The sequence below is a fragment of the Euprymna scolopes genome, chromosome 3, assembly GCF_053919585.1.
Source record: "Euprymna scolopes isolate OS-2025 chromosome 3, ASM5391958v1, whole genome shotgun sequence".
NCBI classification, from domain to species: Eukaryota; Metazoa; Mollusca; class Cephalopoda; order Sepiida; family Sepiolidae; genus Euprymna; species Euprymna scolopes.
In genome coordinates this window covers 64,784,285-64,804,285 of record NC_136484.1, presented here as the reverse complement: position 1 = coordinate 64,804,285, position 20,001 = coordinate 64,784,285, and the positions used below count along the sequence as shown (strand labels likewise).

The following is a 20,001-nucleotide window of genomic DNA, read 5'->3' as shown; positions in this document are numbered from 1 at the left end:
TATCTTACGGAAAGAGAGCATGTCGATTAAATAAAGGGCTCCATTCGAAATTCCCTTAAGAATGTCGAAGGTTATCCAAACGTCAGGATTAGAACAGTAGTCCGAAGAATCCAAATAACATATACATCGCTTAACATGTAGATTAAACGGATGCGTCTTAGGATTATTAGTTTTTGTATTTTTATTTTGCAAATGTTCTCAATTGCTCTGAATCTTTGCTCACTAAAAAACATTTCGTTAAAATTAAGAAAACATCCGCGCACAAAAAATAAAGAAATGCTTCAATAAATAAGAATAGATAAAAGAAAATCAGTAAAAAGAGTTATTTAATCAAAAAGTGGCGTTTATAAAACAAATCCAGTTTAAAAACGAACATCCCATTTTAACTGAATCTATAACATTATATACGGCATAATCGCGTTGACACACCGGTTCTCGTCAGATCACCGAAGTTAAGCAACGTTGAGCATGGTTAGTACCAGATGGGTGACCATTTGGGAATTCTAGGCGCTGTATGTGCTCTCCGCTTATCTCAGCAGTTGTTTCCGTTCGTTCTGCACTTACCACTGGTATTTAACCATGTCGACCCAGGAGAGGTGTGGTCCTGGATATGACCTTAAACTCTATCCGGTGGCGAGGATCCAGTCTGCGGGCTTTGGGGAGTGTGGAGTCGCCCTTTAATTGCTATTGCTCCCAGGTCCACTCTGCCCCGGTCTGGTAGTCTCTGTTAGGGTCCCAACTATGGGTTAAATAGAAACTGACTTAAAAAAAACAAAAACAAATATACTCTATTAAAAAAAATTTCTTGAAAATCACTGGATTCGGCATAAAATAAACTAAAAAGAGTTGATATGCCGTGAAACAAAAACAACCAACCAATCAGGAGAGGTGTGGTTGGAGATTGCGCAGCTCTTACCACAAACGTTTCGTGCGCATGCATCCCTTCATGGGTATCCATCGTCTGTCAAAGACTGAAGGAGCTTATTTTTTTTTTGTGTTTTTGTTTTATTTTTGTTTTGTTTTGTTTTTTTATTAAATCATTTCTCGAAATCTTTGCTCTCCAAAAACACATTTCATTAACAGTGGCCAAAAAAAGTATCCATAAGGAATAAATAAATACTTCAATAAATAAAATAAAGTTAAATAAAATAAGATTAAAAAAATAAGACTAAAACAGAAAAAAACATGACGTCTATAAAACAAATCCAGTTTTAAAATGGACGTCTTATTTCAGTTGGGTGTATAACATTATTTTTATCATCTTTCTATTTTTCTCTTAGTACGAGACAGTGAAATTAAATTATCTCGTTTGATATTTACTTCCTATCAGGTGTAAAACAGAAACGATAGAATCGGGAAACGATGGAGGAAGGCTGCGTCGTCGTCGTCGGAAATAAAGACGGATTATAAACAGTAAATCCAGCAGCTTTAAGACCCGGCTCCTCTGAACACACGAAGTTTTAGTTTATAGTGTAAAATGCAATTAGCCGGCCTGGATTGTAACCGGAGTAGTGTTAATGTTCACCTCAGAGGACATTACTCGCAGGTCTATTTCGGTGAGAGTAAGTTAAAAGAAAAAAAAAAGCGGAGACAATAACTGGTTGAATTATGTATTCAGACAATTAAGAAACACGATTTTATGGTTTCAACTGCTTAGAGATATTTTGTAAGGCAAAACAAGCCGCTAAAGTTTGTCGTTTTTCTCAATTACAAAGCAATGTAAAATGGTTTTATTCTACTCATTTGCCTTCGAGCAGCGCTAGGGTTTACGGTTCCTTGAGAGAAATAATCTAAAGTCAAAGAAAGAAAGACGAGGCTGAATAAAAGTACACAAAACATTAATTTAAACCGCCATTTAAATACAAGAAGAAGAACAACAAACAATAATTAAAAAAAGGCCTAATCAAAGACATACTTCTTTAAGAACACACACAAAAAATAATCAATTATTTCCAAGTATTAAAACTCCGTTGGATAAAGATGCGTAGGTAGGTAGGTAGGTAGCTAGGTAGGTAGGTAGGTAGAGAGAGAATTAGGAAGATAAGAAAAATGACTTAGCAATTACAAATTTGCAATAAAAAAAAAACAGGTATGAATAAATAAAATCTAAAAGTTTTCTAAGTTTAAGAACACTTGTAAAAATAAATTTCCAACTGCAAGTTCAAATTACGTTTAAGCTAAAAGGTTGTTACCGATTATAGCTGATAGCGATCCAAAGCCCCCCTTTTCATTAACAGCTGCACTGGGGTGTACGGAAAGGCGCCACTCCATTCTCACACTTACTCCACTAGCCCTTGATCCTCCAGTTATAATGCTGTTTACCAAAAACACATCAATTATCAATCAATTACTAATGTTTAAGTTTTTGTTATGACTCAACCAAGGATAGAACCCCGACCTCCCGATCCATTAACGAACACTTATACCATTATGCCAAATGTGCTATTAAAGCTAAATGGTCGACTATAGTCGAGGCCGACCCAAAGGTCTCTTATCATTAATTGCTGCACTGAGGTGTACGGAATGACGCCACTCCATTCTCATGATTACTCCACTTGTCCTTGACCCTCCCATTAGAACTGGATAGTTAAAATGTATCGGGAACAATATCTCTACCGAGGATTGAACCTCAGTCTCTTGGCCCATTAATGAACACTATTACCATTATGACAAATGGTAACTCTCAAATACCTTTACACATGTGGTAAAAATACAATAACATTTCTCGGGTGTACCATAAGGAATCACCACCAATCTTTAAAAGTATTTGCTAGAATTGCACTAAAATTAACCGGAACAGCCTTAAGTAGTAGTAGTAGTAGTAGTATTAAGAGAGGGATAAACATCTATCAATATATCTATGAAAGTGTGAATGTGTGTGTGAGGACACTTCCCAACCTATATACGCAACGAATTTTTATCTACAGACTTGAAATTATACAGTGTATCAGACATATAGAAAATATTTTCATCCGTTTTCATCTGGAAAAAAAGGCTGCGAAGGGGTCAAAATTGAAAAATTTGGTACGTAGGGGGGTCACATGACGGATTACTTATGTTAAGTGTAAGTAGGTTTCAAAACTCTTTTTGAAGATCGTGTCAAGCTGGTCTTATGGTCCTAGTACATGACTCACTATCTTTAGGCTTTGGCTTCGATCTCAGTGCGAGTATTTTTTTTTCATTGTTTAGAAAAATCATAATACTTGCATGTACATGTTTCAGTTTCTTTCTGTTTTACTCCATTTTTTTTTAAAGGAATTTTACGTTACTTTTAATACCTACGATATTTTTAGTTTATAATACATAAGAATTCTGCATTAATTAAAATATAATAATAATAATTTCCCCCACTCTATATCTATTAATAATAATAATTTCCCCCGCTCTATATCTGTGCCTGATTCCATGAACAAAGCTTCTTTCTTAGAACTGCACGCCTGTGGAACTCTGTTCCGTCTGCCTGCTTCCCTCCGGACTACAACTTGGATGTCTTCAAGTCTAATGTTAACAAATTCCTAATGAACCGCCCCCTTAAGTAAACACTCCATCAAATCTCCACACTAACGTAATGTACTTGCAATAACCCTTATCCCTGAGTGGCTTCCGGGCCTTGATAAGTGGTGATCACTGTGTAAAAAAAAAAAAAAAAATATTTATGTGTATTTTATGACCGGGCAAAGTGTAATTACTACAAATTTGCCAACAAAGAGTCTGCGTGTAACCTAAGTAAAAATGACCGTTTTGCAGTTTGTTTGAAGTATTGCATGTAATGTGTGCGGAGTTTAGAATATCAAAAGATATGACAATGAAGTTCATGACAGCCTGTAGGATAAAAGAAAAACTATAAAAGATCCAAATAGATAAAAGAAAAAAAAATGTACAATTCAACAACTTTTGATTTAATTATAATGCATATAGTTTTCTTTCAATCCACGCGGTATCTTCAACCTTATATGCATTGCTGTAGTCTTCAATATTTTAAACTTTGTAAATCAAGAATACTTATTACAATGGTGTAATTAAACTATAAAAAAAACTCAACTTTTCACAAAAACTAGACTAAAACTCACAAAAAGTGCAAATTTTACCTCTTAGTAAGAGAGGTAGTAGTTAATAATGAGAATGATATCATAAAATACGCCCACTCTCTAATAAACTCAATGTGACGGTACCAGCTTACAGAGATACCACGCAAAATAGTTGTGAACGATAAGGTGGGGGGGCACGGAGGAGGAAGATCGTTAATCGAAACTCAACTGGAAGGATGCACGGAGACCTTGGCGAGGCTTGCTGTCACCCAAATTCTTAAGAAGACTAATGGTTGTTGCCAGCAAGGAATCAATCATATTGCAATATTACAAAATCATTTGAAATTGTTATCGAAATGGAAATCTGGGGCGAGTCGTAGTCACTCAGATTCCAGAGAATACCATCAGTTATGGTTAGTGAGCAATTCCTAATGACGACCATCATTAGAATTCCTAGTCAGTAAAAAAAATTAAATAAATAATAATAATAGTAATAATAAATACATAAATAAACAAGCCGAGCATGCGAAGTCCCTCTCCACAAGTGAAAAATTTACTTCCACCATGACTAATGTTTGTGCAAAAAAAGGTGAACAAATGAACGGATGAACTCTTTGGAGGTAATTTTACCCCAATAATGGCCCGTAAGGGGAGCAACCAGAGTTATCCCGGAAAATCCGTTCTGGCAAAAAATTACTTTCACCATGACTAATGTTTGTGCAAAATTTCAAAAAAAAAATTCAAGGAGTGTTTATTGAAAAAAGTGTGAGCAAACGACGAACGAACGATTTGAGAGCAATTTTACTCCTGTAATAGCCCCTAGGGGGCAACCAGGGTTATCCCAGAAAATCCGTTCTGACAAAAAATTATTTTCACCATGACTAACGTTTGTGCGTAAATTTTAAACAAAATCAAATGCGTAGTTATTGAGAAAAGTGCGGATAAACGAAAAAAGGAACGAACGAACGAACGAGTCCAATCCCTCGGTTGTCGGGGTGGGGGGTGGGTAAATAAAAAACAAAAAAAAACATTGTGCTGTATGAACTACTAAAAAGTGTTTTTTTTTGTGTGTGTGTGTGTAGCAGTCACTCGTTTTATTTCCATTTGTAAAAATGAAGAACAATGAAAAGAATTAAGATCTTTAAATGGCCTGCCATGGCCTTATTTGTTTTGTTTTTTCAATGGAAACCTCTTTTTTTCTGGCTATAAGTACCTCTTTTATATCGCAGACAAAAACAATTTCCATGTTAGAAGCCATTGTTTTATGCCTTCTGCCAACCAACCTATACATAACTCTAACATTCTTCTTATTGTGAGAGTGTGAAAGTTAAGTCGAATAAGATGGGATTATATATATATATATATATATATATATATATATATATATATATATATATACTAGCATTTCGGCCCAGCGTTGCCCGGGTGTTTGTAGGTGTATGTTGAGAAAAAAAAACGGTCAATTTTTTTTTTAACTTTGACCCCTATTATGACCCCTTAACATTTATTGTTTTGGGCTAAAATTAAGTTATCAAGTTAGATATATGTCCAAGGAACCTATATCTAAAATTTCAATTGTTTAGACCTAAAATTGGCGGAGGAGTTTGGTAGAGTTCTCACAGATCAAATTGTTGAAATTTGACCCCTTAACAGCCAAATTTCTGGCCAAAAACAAATCACACATATTTTCCCGAATCTCAGTACCCTGTATATTAAATTTCGAGTCTGTAGACTGAAAATTGACAAAGTTCCTGCGTAGGGAAATTTACACAGACAGATACACAGAAACACTGACAGACAGACAGACAGACATACATACACTTTCACTTTATATATATATATATATATATATATATATATATATATATATATATATATATACTAGCAGGAAAACACGGCCCAACTCAGGAATAAATAAGGAGCCCTTTGTCTTTTTGTCATATCATATAACATTTTTTTATTACCATTGTTTATATTTATAAGATTCTATTTGTGAGAAAAGAAAAAGACAAGATGCAAGTGTTTTTATTAAAAATCATTAGTTTATTTTTATTTGCTTTTTTCATTATTATAAATTTTATTATTAAATTTTTATACTTATTAATTTCGGATAGTAACGTATTCATCATTCTGTTTCCCTTTTCGTAATTTAAAACATCATTGACTCGCGTGGTTATCAAGGCAGTGTTCAGATTTTATTGCAAAAGGTAAAATGGAAAATTGCAATTTCAAAAAGATGCTTTTAAGAACGTTTGACAGAACTCATTATAATGTTCAATTTTTGTGGTGGGGCTAAAAATTGTATTTGGCATTGAATGGGTAAGGAGGAGGTGTCAATAAGTATCATTAATTAAAATCATTTTCAGTATATTTATCGTATTTAACCCAGCCTTTCTAAAGAATCAAGGGAGACTTCTGTGCACTCCTGCTCCAAGCCCTGGACCCCTTACTAACATTTATATAAATATTTGCTTTAGATATATAATTTTCAAAACGTGATATTTCATTTTTATGATCAGTAAGCACGAATACAGATCAAAATGATAATGTTGTACACCGTTGGATCAAAATGAAATACAGTTATCAAAGTGCAGGTGCAAAGTGGAATTAAAACGAGCACTGTTTTCTTTTATTTTAATTGTATTAATGAATTTACTAATACATTAATATAAACTCTGCTCTCTAGACTAATCCCCTTAATATATATATATCATCCACATACAGTACTGTTTCGCTGTATTACAGCTCATCAGTGCAGCCAGACAGGCAACTACCTCAAGCCAGAATCGAAACCCGACTACCTGTACGACAGTCAAAGCTTCGAACTATTACACTAATCGACAGCTGCCGTGCGGGTAGTGATTTAACGATGTTTTGACATCGTCCGAATACCTAAGCTCGATTTGTATACGCTAATGGTTTATCGTATATAACTTCCCAATATGCTCAACTCAAGATAAGGAGCATTATATATATATATATATATATATATATATATATATATATATATGCAATGCCGAGAAGAGGACCCTGGTAACTGGACAAACCTGTGTCCCTTTATCACTCATTCAGGCCTGCATCCGGAGAGCAAAGTCTAGCTGAGACTTAGGTTCCTGTATTTTTGCAAAACTACGCCAATATTATTTCTCCTAAGAGAATATCTAAAATGAATCATTTTTTAAAGGTTGCTGACCAAAAAGATGTTAATGAATATCCATGCCCCCCCTCCATGGATCACATCTACATCAGACGCTGCAGTGCACTAGACTAGATGCAGAATGGCATTATCTCACAGGACAGAAGGTTGCCATCATCATCATCATCCTATCTCTAAAGCTCTTGTAAACAAATAAACAACTAAATCTATATATATATATATATGTTTGTCTGTCTGTCTGTCTGTATGTATGTATGCATTTTTTCGGGGTCAACAGCCAACTAGCACCGTGTGTGTTTGTGTGTCTGTATGTGTGTGTTGGGTGGAGAGGGCTCCCGTAACCCGTGGTGAAGGCAACTTTTCTATGAGAAGCAAATCTCTGATTTAAAAAAACCATAAAGCGGGAGACCAGTGAGTGTGCAGTCAGCACTAACCCTATTCAGGATTTAACCGGCTTCCTCCAAAGGAGGAATTTCCATGGGCGTATGAAATTCACAAGCGGTCCCCAGTCGCATGTATATCCCTGTTAGGAGAGATGACGACGTTAGGTTTTTGCAACTTTTTGCAGGGAGGTGTCGACGTCCTCCTACATACAGCACCTGGACTTCCCAAATTGGTCACCCATTTTAGTAATGACCAGGCTCAATGTTGCTTAACCGGTGATCTGGCGGGAACCGGTGTGTCAGCGTGATTAGGAGACCAGTACCCGCATTAAGCTGGTCTGCAGTTTAACTTGTTACTGGCCATCTTGCTCTTGCTTGTTGCTAGATCTCAACATTTTGAATCGAGCTGTCGTACAAAGCTAAGACTCTGTAACATCATCTGTGTATAGATACTCCCTCAGGCATTTGTCTATTAAAATGCTCCTGTGCTGATGGAAGTCATTTTTGGGCTCATGTCTGAGGGAGTGACACTCGTCTGACAAGACGTTGCAATCATCATGTATATATGTGTGCGTGTGTATTTAGGCAACGTTCTTCTCTATGGTGTATTTCATTAAATAAAATAGACGTTTTTAGTCTATTTATTCTATTTTCAATCCTTTCCAACTTCCAAATAACATTCTTTATTTCTGGCGGGAACTGACTGATGTAATCATCATATTTACCAGAACTTTCCAATCCTTCAGGATTCGTCATCAGGGGTAGATTAATCTAACTGGTGGTTAACAATTTATAAATTAACTTTAACCAATGGAAAAAATAAAGGATTAATAATTAACCAATTTTAACTAATGTAGAAATAAAAACTTTATAAATTGTTCAAAACCAGTTAGATTACTTTATCCCACTTCGGCTTGAAATTCCGCGCAAGTTCCTGAGTTAAACAAGGTACACCTAAAGAAGGTCGGAGGCTGAATCTACTGAAATGTTGTGAAAATTACACTCAAGATGAGAATCCAAATAATACGAAACACCACTCCTCATCTCAAAAATCCAGAAAAGTATCAATTTTGATTAGCAATTTCTTAAAGAAGTATTTGATTCTTTTTGTATAACCAGTTCTTCAAATATATATATATATATACACCTTTTCAAGGGAAATAAGCTAAAAAAAAAAAAAACGATAAAAGTGCTTGATATGTTAATAGAGCGGTATATAATTTTTTAATTTTTTATTGAGCCCATAATAAATTTACATTACTGTTTCCATTGGATTTTCACCCCAGGAGATGAGGTAGAGTACCAATTTCATCGAAATTTATAGGTGGACTCACTTATAAATTCCGATGAAATTGGTACTCTACCTCATCTCCTGGGGTGAAATCCAATGGAAACAGTAATGTAAATTTATTATGGGCTCAATAAAAAATTAAAAAATTATATATATATATATATATATATATATATATATATATATATATATATATGAAATAGGGACGAAACGTTGATTATTTCATAATTTCGTTCGGTTTTTCTTTTTTCAAAATAACATAACGTCAACCATTGCTGGTACTTTTATTATATATATATATATATATATATATATATATATATATATATATATATATATATATATATATATATGTGTGTGTGTGTTTATGTGTATATATATATATGTGTGTGTGTGTGTTTATGTATATATGTGTGTATGTGTGTGTATATATGTGTGTGTGTGTGTGTTTGTATATATATATATATATATATGTATATATATATATATTATATTTACCTAGTAAACTACAATGGATATAAAATGAGAAAGATATTGTCTATCATTTTGTTTTCTGAGCAGGGTTTATTTGAACATGTTATTTATTTTAAGGATTATGCAAAGATGTCGCCATATTCTATTTCATTAAAAGTACTAAATTCTTTCCTTCTTTAAAAATGATGAAAATGTTGCAAAGAAAATGTATAAAAACAATATATATATATATATATATATATATATATATATATATATGATAAAAAACGACATTATTTTTTGTTTAACTTAATAGTAATGTTAAAAAAAATAAATATTTATAATTTTAAACTACCAGTAAAACTAAAATGTATAAACCATTCCCCACAAACATATTTTTACGCTTAACAAAATATTTGCACATTTAGTATGGGTTTCCTATGGTAATCGGGGAAAAATAGCAACTCTATATTCAGAGATTTATAAAGAATCGGGATCAGTAATTTTATCAGAATCAGGAATTATATCGGAACTGGGGAAAATATTGGAATCGTCCCACCACTACCTGAAATCAAAGTCCTTCAAATTTAGATGCCAATCTCTATTAACTTGCATCCCTACGAGGACAAAGTAAGACACAAGGTCGTTTTTTACTCCAAGGAAAATCTAGTTCTCCTGAGAAGTACACAGATTATGACAAAAAAATAAATGCCACAGTTTAAAAGGATCTCTCTTTAATTGACGGTATCGACAGAATAGATACTGCACTTTGAGTTCAGGTTGAAAACCGAAGAATTTGAAGGTCAACGTTCGAAGTCAGTCCCCAAACTCATAATTCCAAATTTTGCGAGGACATTAGCAGTTTCAAGCAGGTACTATTTATGAATACGCTTTTATGGAAATCGCCCCGGACAAAGCATGAAGCGACTAGATGTAGGAAGTTAAAAAAAATAGTACTTCACGGTCAAAAACTTGCTAACGATAAGTGTTAGGTGGAATAGATTCTGACCCAGAAAACAACAATTCTCCTCCCTTTGTCAGAAACATCGCTCACGGAATGGGTGGTCTTAAGGACAAAATAATGGGAGCGATAATTACAAGGATTCCAACAATAAATCCATGGTCAACTTTTTACTCTGATTAATAAAATTTATTGCGATGCGAACATGTTTGATTTCTTTGTATTCTTCGAAAACGCTTATAAGGTTTTCGGGCGACCTACTATAAACACAGAAGAATAGCGAATGTTATTCTTGACTTACTTTAAAACTTACCAAGCATTTTTCCAGGAGAGATCCCGCGGAGAGTAAAGAAAGAAGGGTAATACTTTTTCCAGAGACACTTCTGATTTTGACAATGGAGCATCATATGGGGGACATGTTTTTTCTCTTTCTTCTTTCTATGTTTATTTATTTTATGGAAATCAACAGGACTAGGGTGACTGAGATGGCATAAAATAAACAATAAGGTGCTTAATGTTCACTATTATGAAATGAAAGCCATCACGACTTTCGGCTTAACCTGTTACTACATGAGAAAAAATGTGCAATTTTTTTTAAGAAAAAAAATTTTTTTTTTAAATGGAGAAACAAAGAATTATTATTTGGATTATTCGGACTTCTGTTCTCATCTTGAATGTTATTCGAAGAACGTTTGCGTCAATGACGATCTTCACGTGTATCTGCAGAGACCCGAGACATAATGGTTGGTTGGTTGTTTTACGGCATATCAACCCTTTTCGGGTTACTTAATGCTGAATCCAGTGATTTTGAAGAACAATTTTTTAATCTATATGTCTATAGAAGTGAAAGCGTCTGTCTGCGCGCGCGCGTGCGTGTGTGTGTGTGTACATTTCTCTACGCAATAACTCTGTCAATTTCAGGTCTACAGACTCGAAATTTGATATACAGGGAAGTGAGATTTGAGAAAATCTTTGTAATTGGTTTTCGGCCAGAAATTGGGCTGTTAAGGGGTCAAAGTTCAAGGAAAACTCTACCAAACTCCTCCGACAATTTTGGGTCTATACACTTGAAATTTTAGATATAGGTTCCTTGGACATGGACCTAACTTAATACCTTGATTTGAGTCCAAAAGAATAAATGCTAAGGGGTCATAATAGGGGTCAAGATTTAAAAATATTGACCGGTTTTTTTTTGTTTTGTTTTTTGCTCAACATTCACCTCCAAACACCCGGGCAACGCCGGGCTGAAATGCTAGTAGTATATATTTGTTATTGTTTTTTTTTAATTATTATTCAAGTCGGTTTCTATTTAACCCATAGTTGGGACCCTAACAGGGACTATCACTCCAGGTCAGAGTGGACTTGAAAGAAATAGAAATTACAAGGTGGCTCCACACTCCTCAAAGCCCGCAAGCTGGGGCCTCACTATCGGATATAGTTTAAGGTCATATCCAGGACCCCCGAGCCATAATGGATAAAGTAGTTGATAAAATTCAGTTTATATGATATTCTTCTGACAGTTGAAGGTTCGATCCTTAGTGTGGGCGGCAAGAAGAATACAACTACTAATTATTTCAGATTTTTTTTTTGCCAATAATAACTGACAGAACGAGAGGATGCCACTCCCGTGAATTAAATAAAAGTGTTCTGTTGAAAAAATCCGGGCAGATTCCGGAGTTCACCAAAAAGATTCCTGGGTTTTACAATATACACCTTGAAAGAAAGTCGGAGGTTACATCGACCGACACGTTGTGCAAGTAACACCCAATTCAATTAACACTAATTATCGATACTCATCTAAAAAAGAAAAAAATTCAGAAAGGCAAAGCATGTTTATAAAATGTGAATGATTTCAAAATTTTAGTGTTAGAAGAAATCTTCTTTTTAAATTGTTCAAAGTATTTGCAAACATTTCCTTTCGCATAAATATACACACCACAAAAAAATGATCCCCAATGCTTTTACTGAGAAATGCAGTTAGCCGTTAATCAACGTAAACTGATCAGTGAAAAATAAAAAAGAGGTGGGTACACTGAGCGTTTGAGTTTAGATGAGCTGACTCACATAACGAAGCAATGATTGGTCAATCCATGGGGTTCTTAAATTTTCAACAACACCGACAGACTCATCTATGAGTATCCTCTAAATCCTAATAAAGTCACCTAAATAATTTATTTATTTAAAGTTTCGTTATTTTTGATATTTTGTTGTTTTAGGTATCCACCAGCATCTTAATAATTATAAAACTCTGTGGACCGCCAGGGCGTTCTTGCTTGCTTGCTTGAATCTTAAAGATGTGTGCGTATATATATATATATATACATATATATATATATATATATATATATATATATATATATATATATTAGATTTGTGCAAAAACAAAATCGTTTTCTCACATATATTAGTTTTATATATGAGTAGCAAGGGGTACCCGGCGTTGCCCGGGTGTTTGTAGGTGTGTGTGAAAAAAAAACAGGTGCCCGTGAAAAAAAAAAACGAAGCTTTGCGACACGCAGTTGAAAAATCTACTTTTTGATTGTATTTGAAAGATTAAGGATTAAACTTGATTTCCACGAGGGAAAAAATATTTGTACATGTGAAAAAAAGTTATGAAAATATTTTCACGGCGAGCTACCAAATTCAACTAAATTTTGAAGTTAAATAAATTCATTGTAAAAATCCTTTAGAAGATAAATATTAGTTTTCTGGTTCTATTTCAAAGATAATTACTAAAATAAAGTCCTAAGATACTGAATTAATAAAAAAAAAAAAACACCTTTTTTTGTACAAAACAAATTAATTGGCCCAAAAACCCGAGTGATTCTGCCGTTCGCAAAACGCAACAAACTAAAATTTTCTAAACACGGAAAATACGAAGGTCCAACATTTCAGGCAGTCGAAAGACTGTGAAAATGATGTCATGTAATTAAAAGGGAGGAAGAGTGTGATAGTTTTCTTTTTTCCCAGATGTGCATCAGTACATTCCTATTCTGAACGTTTTTATAATTTTTTTCCATTTTTTTAATGTAATTATTTTTCTATGTTCCTGTTTTTAAATTATTTTTTTTTTAATTATTGTTCAATATTACATAAAAATTATGTTACGTCGAAAGTTTCACATTCTTGCGAGCAAGGAAATTATTAAAATGATGCATATAAAAATTATGCGAAACTTGTAATTTAAAAAAAAAAAGCAAAAATATTTTTTGCAATTATAATTTTTTTGTGAAAATATTAAATAAGCAATGCTTAATACAATGGTAATATCGGTAGTTTGAGAAATTAATTTTTCTTCGAGTTATATAGAATTCATTATTACGGATTTAGGGGCCTTTTTCGTAATGTTCCTATAAAACTTATTTTATTTTATTTTATTGTTACAAATTACGATGCTTTATTTATATAAAAAAAGCAAAAATTCTTGCGTATTTTATTTACTACTGAAAACCATAAAGGTATTTTTTGTTTAAACAAAATAATACATTTCCACTATGGTTTAAATAAAGATAATTAATTAATCATATTCCGCGATTATTATTTGATAAATACTGAAAATCTAATTAAAATTGGTTAATTTCCTGATTTTGGGTGATTTTTTTAAGTAAAGGGAAGGGTCAAAATGTGTAAACATCGGCATTCATTTTTGCCCGTATCTACTATTTAAAGTAAATAGGGAAATAAAAAAAAAACTTGGATAAATGGGTGTCGCATAAATGGAACGATAAAAAAAAAACATCGTTGTTTTGAAGTATCTTCTATGCTTTTTCTGCGCAAAGAAAAACGACCGACCCATTTATCGAGCAGGTGGTGACGTGTGATGAGAAGTGGAACGTTTACAACAACCGGCAACGTTCGGCACAGTGGTTGGATGCTGAAGCAGTTTCTCAACATTTCCCGAAGCCGAAATTGCACCATAAAAATGTTATGGTGACTGTTTGGTGGTCTGCGGCCGGTCTCATCCATCACAGCTTCTTGAATCCAGGCAAAACAATTACGGCGGAGAGATACTGCCGACAAATTGACAAAATGCACCAGAAATTCCAACGTATGTGCCCGAGATTGATCAATATAAAGGGCCAATTCTTCTCGATGACAACGCTCGCCCACGTGTTGTTCAGAAGCTGAACGAATTGGGCTACGAGACTCTGCCTCATCCGCCATATTCACCGGGCCTCTCGCCCACCGATTATCACTTTTTTAAGCATCTCAACAACTTTCTGCGCGAAAAATGCTTCAAAAGCCGAGATGATGAATCGACCTTCAATGACTTCCAGAACTTCGGATTTCTAAGCTAATGGGATAAATAAACTGGTTTTTCGTTGCCAATAAAATATGTCGATTCTAATGGTGCTTATTTCGATTAATAAAGTTTATTATGAAAGGAGGTATGATCTTTTGAAGTTGAACGTCAAAAAATGACATTATTTTTACACCAACCTGATATATATATATATATATATATATATATATATATATATATATATATATATATATATATAGTAAATTATAAAATATATATGGCGATTAAGCTACATTGAATATTCCGCGTTTCATCCACTCTAGGACACTTCAGGCTTATTCGCCATATATATTTTATAACTTACTAACTAGCTCTACCTAAGTATTGAGCACTTTTAAAGTAAATACTTAAAGTTTACGCATAAATCTATACTTTCGTATATTAATTTTATGTGAGTAAATTAAGTGTATATATATATATATATATATATATATATATATATATATATATTGTGTACAGAAAGTTGTTAGTTGAGACAGGTCATTGGTACCGTCGGTTTCAAGCCCGATAATAAGGCCCGTTTAAGGTATCCTTATCAAGCTCTCTTCAGCCAATATTCTTCGCTTGAAACCGACGGTACCAATGACCTGTCTCAACTAACAACTTTCTGTACACAAAATATAAGTATGCTCTTAAAATTTGGATTTTCCTTTTAATTGAGCACTCTGCTGGAATTCTTTTTCCAAAAAAAACTAACCATATATATATATATATATATATATATATATATATATATATATTATTCCATTTCCACCCCAAACAAGGCACGGTGCCACTTTGATGTAAGAGGCTACTGTCGGGGGTATGAGTTACAGGGATACTATGTAGGGAGATTAGAAGCAAGATGTCTGTTCACATTACACTTGAACTTCTGCATGTCAGTACAGTTGGGAAAGTAGGAACCCGGAAGGGAGTTCCAAAGTCTAGCAATTCTGGGGAATAAACTATTGTAGTAGAAGGCTTTCTTACATCTAGGGATCTCTACTGTGTAGGGGTGGGATTTTGCTGCTTGTCAGGTTTGTTGGGGATGCTTACGTCGAGGGGCTACAAGGGCTTCTCGTTCTTGAGAACATCTACCATTAAAATACTTGTAGAACAGGCAGAGGGATGTAACATTTCAGTGATGCGACAGAGGTTGCAGCCTAGATGACAGTTCAGGACCTATCAGGTTGGCGACTCTTTTGAACCCTGTGAGAGACTAGTAGCAAATGCACCAGCCTAAGTGTGACAACAATACTCGATGCATGGGCAAATTGTGGCGTTGTAAAGGTACAGGATATTGCAAGCGTGAGTAACATTCTAGCACGGTAGAGAGAGCCCACCTTCCTCGCAGCAGCCCTGGTAATGCTCTCAATGTATCTCTTCCAACTAACGTTCGATGTGAACTTTAAGCAAAGAGTTTGAAAGAAGTACTTTCAGGTAATGTATCTTCAGCTATCGCTATTGGTGGTTGAGAAGGGATCTTGTGATTATTGAAGGAAACAAGCTTAGTCTTAGCAGTATTGAATGTGACCATCAATGTTTGCCTCATTCTACTACAGATTGGAGATCTTCCTGTAGTGTTTCTGCCATTTCCTTAGATATTTGTTCATTTGTTTTCCACTCGTGCCTGTTATAGAGCACTGTGTCATCAGTAAATATACCTATCTCAGAGACAATTTTATCGGGAATATTTATGATTATTAAGAATAATAAAGGTCTAAGAATAGACCCCTGAAGTCCACCCACATTTATATCATATTGTTTGGATGCACGACGTTGAGGACAACCTGGATTCTTCTCTTACTTAAGAAGGATTTAATTATGTTTAGTATTCATCCAATGATACCGTATGATCTGATTTTCCTGAGAAGACCATCGTGTGATACCCTGTCAAAAGCCTTAGATATATCTAGGGCTACCACTCTACCCTCCCCTGTTTTGTGCAGTGTATATTTTCTAGGGCGACAATTTCATCGTTCCGCCCTGTAATTTACTAATATTTCACTTGAATATTCGCAATGTAGTTGTCTATGCATGAATGTTTATTGAAATATCTTCATTCTTTTATGAAAGATAAACAGACTTTTTTTCTTTGAAAAGCACATGACTTTGTACATTTAAACTGCCGAATAAAATTTTAAATATAGGCCGTTGTTTCTGCGACACAATTTCATGACATGAAAAGAATTCAGATTAGAATTATTCCGATTATCGAAATTCGGAAAACTTATTTCTTTTCTAGTTGCTTCTATTTTTAAGAAATACTAGAATTTAACAAAGGCTGCAACATGAAAGTGACGGAAAGTATTTTTCTTTTTTCGGCGAATTTCTTGCAACAATACTAGTGTTTCTAAATACGATATAGAGTGAAGGTTGGGTAATGTAATGAATGCTGGCGCTTATCGCCTTATCTAGTTTCAAATCCAGTCGGATCTCTTGAGGTTATTTACACTTTAATATCATAAAAAAACGGTACGATGAACACGTCTGCCAAGTTAGTTATGGGTAAAGAATAAACTTGTGTCGATTGAATTGTTTATAACAGGTACTGTATTTCAGCATAAAACTGTCCCTCCACCCTGCTAATAAAAGGCTGACATGCTGTAAAACAGACAGACGAGAGCAAACTAAACTAATAATATTCAATCTGAAGAGACGCACGTGCACATAGCTGAATGACCTGGATGTTGAAGAGACTACACAACTTAAGCTATGGACCTAGAGAAGTTTTATTTGTGCGCAGTTCAACTACAATTAGAGGCAGAATGATGAAGATAGCAGACAATGTATATAATAATGACTATAATGATGATAAGGGGTAGAAGAAGTACGGAAAAGGGGGGAGGTGGAAGATGATTTACAGTAGAATCCCGGTATACGGTGGCCCTAGTATACGTTTTTTCAGGTTACGTTGTGGAAGACCATGTTTTTCCCGGCCCCGCCTTACGGTGTTGTTTATAATATCATTTGATTATATACATGTGTATCATATATATATATATATATATATATATATATATATATATAGAGAGAGAGAGAGAGAGAGAGAGCGAGAGAGAGAGAGAGAGGAGTCACCACTTATCAAGGCCCAGAGGTCACTCGAGGATAAGGGTTTTTGAGTGTACAGTAGTTAATGGGATAATATCGTAGTAATTGTTGATAGTGGAAATTTGGTAAACTGGATTACTTAAGGGGCGTTTAATCAAGAATTTGTTTAAGTTGGACTTGAAGATTATCAAATTGTAGTCAGCTGGAAAACAGGCAAACGGAACAGAGTTCTGCAGTCATCTCAGAAAGAAGTATTGTTCATGGAATCTACATTTAGGTTTAAGCACAGATAAAGAGTGGGGGAAATTATTAACAGTGATTGCAGCTAGACGAGTGTTTTCAGAAAAAGTTTATATATATATATATACTATATATATATATATATATACCATATATATATATATACTATATACATACTATATATATATACTATATGATATATATATACTATATATATATTATATATATACTATATATATACTATATATATATACTATATATATACTATATACTATATATATATACTATATATATATACTATATGTTATATATATATACTATATGTTATATATATATACTATATGTTATATATATATATATATATATACTATATATATATATACTATATATAAATATATATATATATATATATATATAATATATATATATATATATATATATATATATATATATATATATATATACTAGAATACACGAGAAATCGTCTATATATTAATACGATAGCGTCTGTGTTATTTTGTGTGTCACGCTTACATCTTTTTTTCTTCCAAGTGACTTGTTTAATTGTTATGACCTTATATTTCTTGGAGTTAATAATTTTACCAATAATTCTTCATAATCGGTTTCGGTTTCTATTATAGCTGAAGGAACTCAAATTTTCCAGCAGCCGTGCGGTTTTATCTTTGTACTTCGTAAGTTTTGGTTTCGTTTTTGATTCAAACTGATGCACCCTAGTCACATGGATATATATTTTTTAGTTTTGAAATCAAAACTTTATAATATATAAGAATCGATAGAAAATTTACTCTACGATAATAAATACGAAATCTGCATTAATTAAAATATCATATTTAAGCGTATTTTACGACCAGGCTACGCCGAGTCTCACTGCCAGCTTAGATAAATATGTCAGCAGTTTTAACAAAAGATCTACAACAATATCAGGGCGTCATCATTTATAGTGAACATCCACAGAATGCCGACATCAATACGTATGAATGTGTCCGCTGTTGAATTTCCACAGGTCCCGCTGATATACAGAATATTAAATAAAACTCGCTCTAATATCACACGCACGCACAGAGAGAGAGAGAGAGAGAGAGAGAGAGAGAGAGAGAGAGAGAGAGAGAGAGAGTTTGCAATAGTGTTGGAGTAGTCCATTTTATATCCTTTCATAGCAGATAAGAAAGAAGTGAACAAAGAAAAGTAAACTGCGAAAAACATGAAAAAAAAAAACTAGAGGAACTGGACAAAGAGAAAGAGGGTAAGACATCAAAGCGAAAACTAGAAAAGATCAGTGTATGGAATCTTAGTCTTGGAAAGTGTCATGCTCAGCAACTCTGTTGCTGCTCTAGCGGCTATGATAAATGAAAAAACTAATAATGTAGAGATGGGGAGAGATCGAAGAATAAAGGGAAGGAAAAGAGAGAAGACGACGAAGAGAGGTTAAAAATGATAAGAATTAAAGAAGAGAACAAGTAAATGGATGGAGGGGAAAGTGGGAAAACTAAAAATAACATAATGTAAAGAGTGAGTTGGGGAGGGGGAGTGTGAAACCTCTTAATGATGATGAGGAAAAGTAGTTGGGGAAGTAAATAGGAGGAAAAGGGGGAAATAAGAATATAGTTTTAAAAAATGATAACGACGAGGAATAAGATGAAGGGGGATGCGAACACTTTAAATAATAATAATAATAATAATAATAATAATAATAATAATAATAATAATATATATAATAATAATAATAAGAAGAAGAAGAAGAGAATGAAGGAGAAAAAGTAGGTCAAAATCATAACAGAAAGGTGGGGAAGAAAGAAGAAGAATACAAGAAGTTAACAAATTTACCGAATTTCCATTACTAACGATTACTATATTGTCCAAATGACTAATATACACTCTTTAACCCTTATCTTCGAGTGGCCGCTGGGCCTTGATAAGTGGTGATCTCTATGTAACAAAAAAAATGAGATAAAGAGAGGATGAAGAAAAGAAAACACCATAGACAAGAAGAGCAGTAACCACAAGATGATGATGAAGAAAAAGAAGAAATTAAGAAAAGAAGACGGGTAAACAAGAATAAAAACAATGAAGAAGAAGAAGAAGAAGAAGAAGAAGAAGAAGAAAGTAGAGAAGGACGTCCGATCATAATCCTATC

The 20,001-nt window shown here is 33.8% G+C and overlaps 1 protein-coding gene and 1 pseudogene across 1 annotated transcript in view; one reads left to right on the top strand and one right to left on the bottom strand.

Annotated features, from left to right (window-relative positions):
* The window catches only part of LOC145255809 (uncharacterized), a 551,788-nt gene that overhangs the window by 474,208 nt on the left and 57,579 nt on the right, over positions 1-20,001 (bottom strand). The window lies entirely within an intron of this gene.
* Positions 403-519, top strand: LOC145263696 (5S ribosomal RNA; annotated as a pseudogene).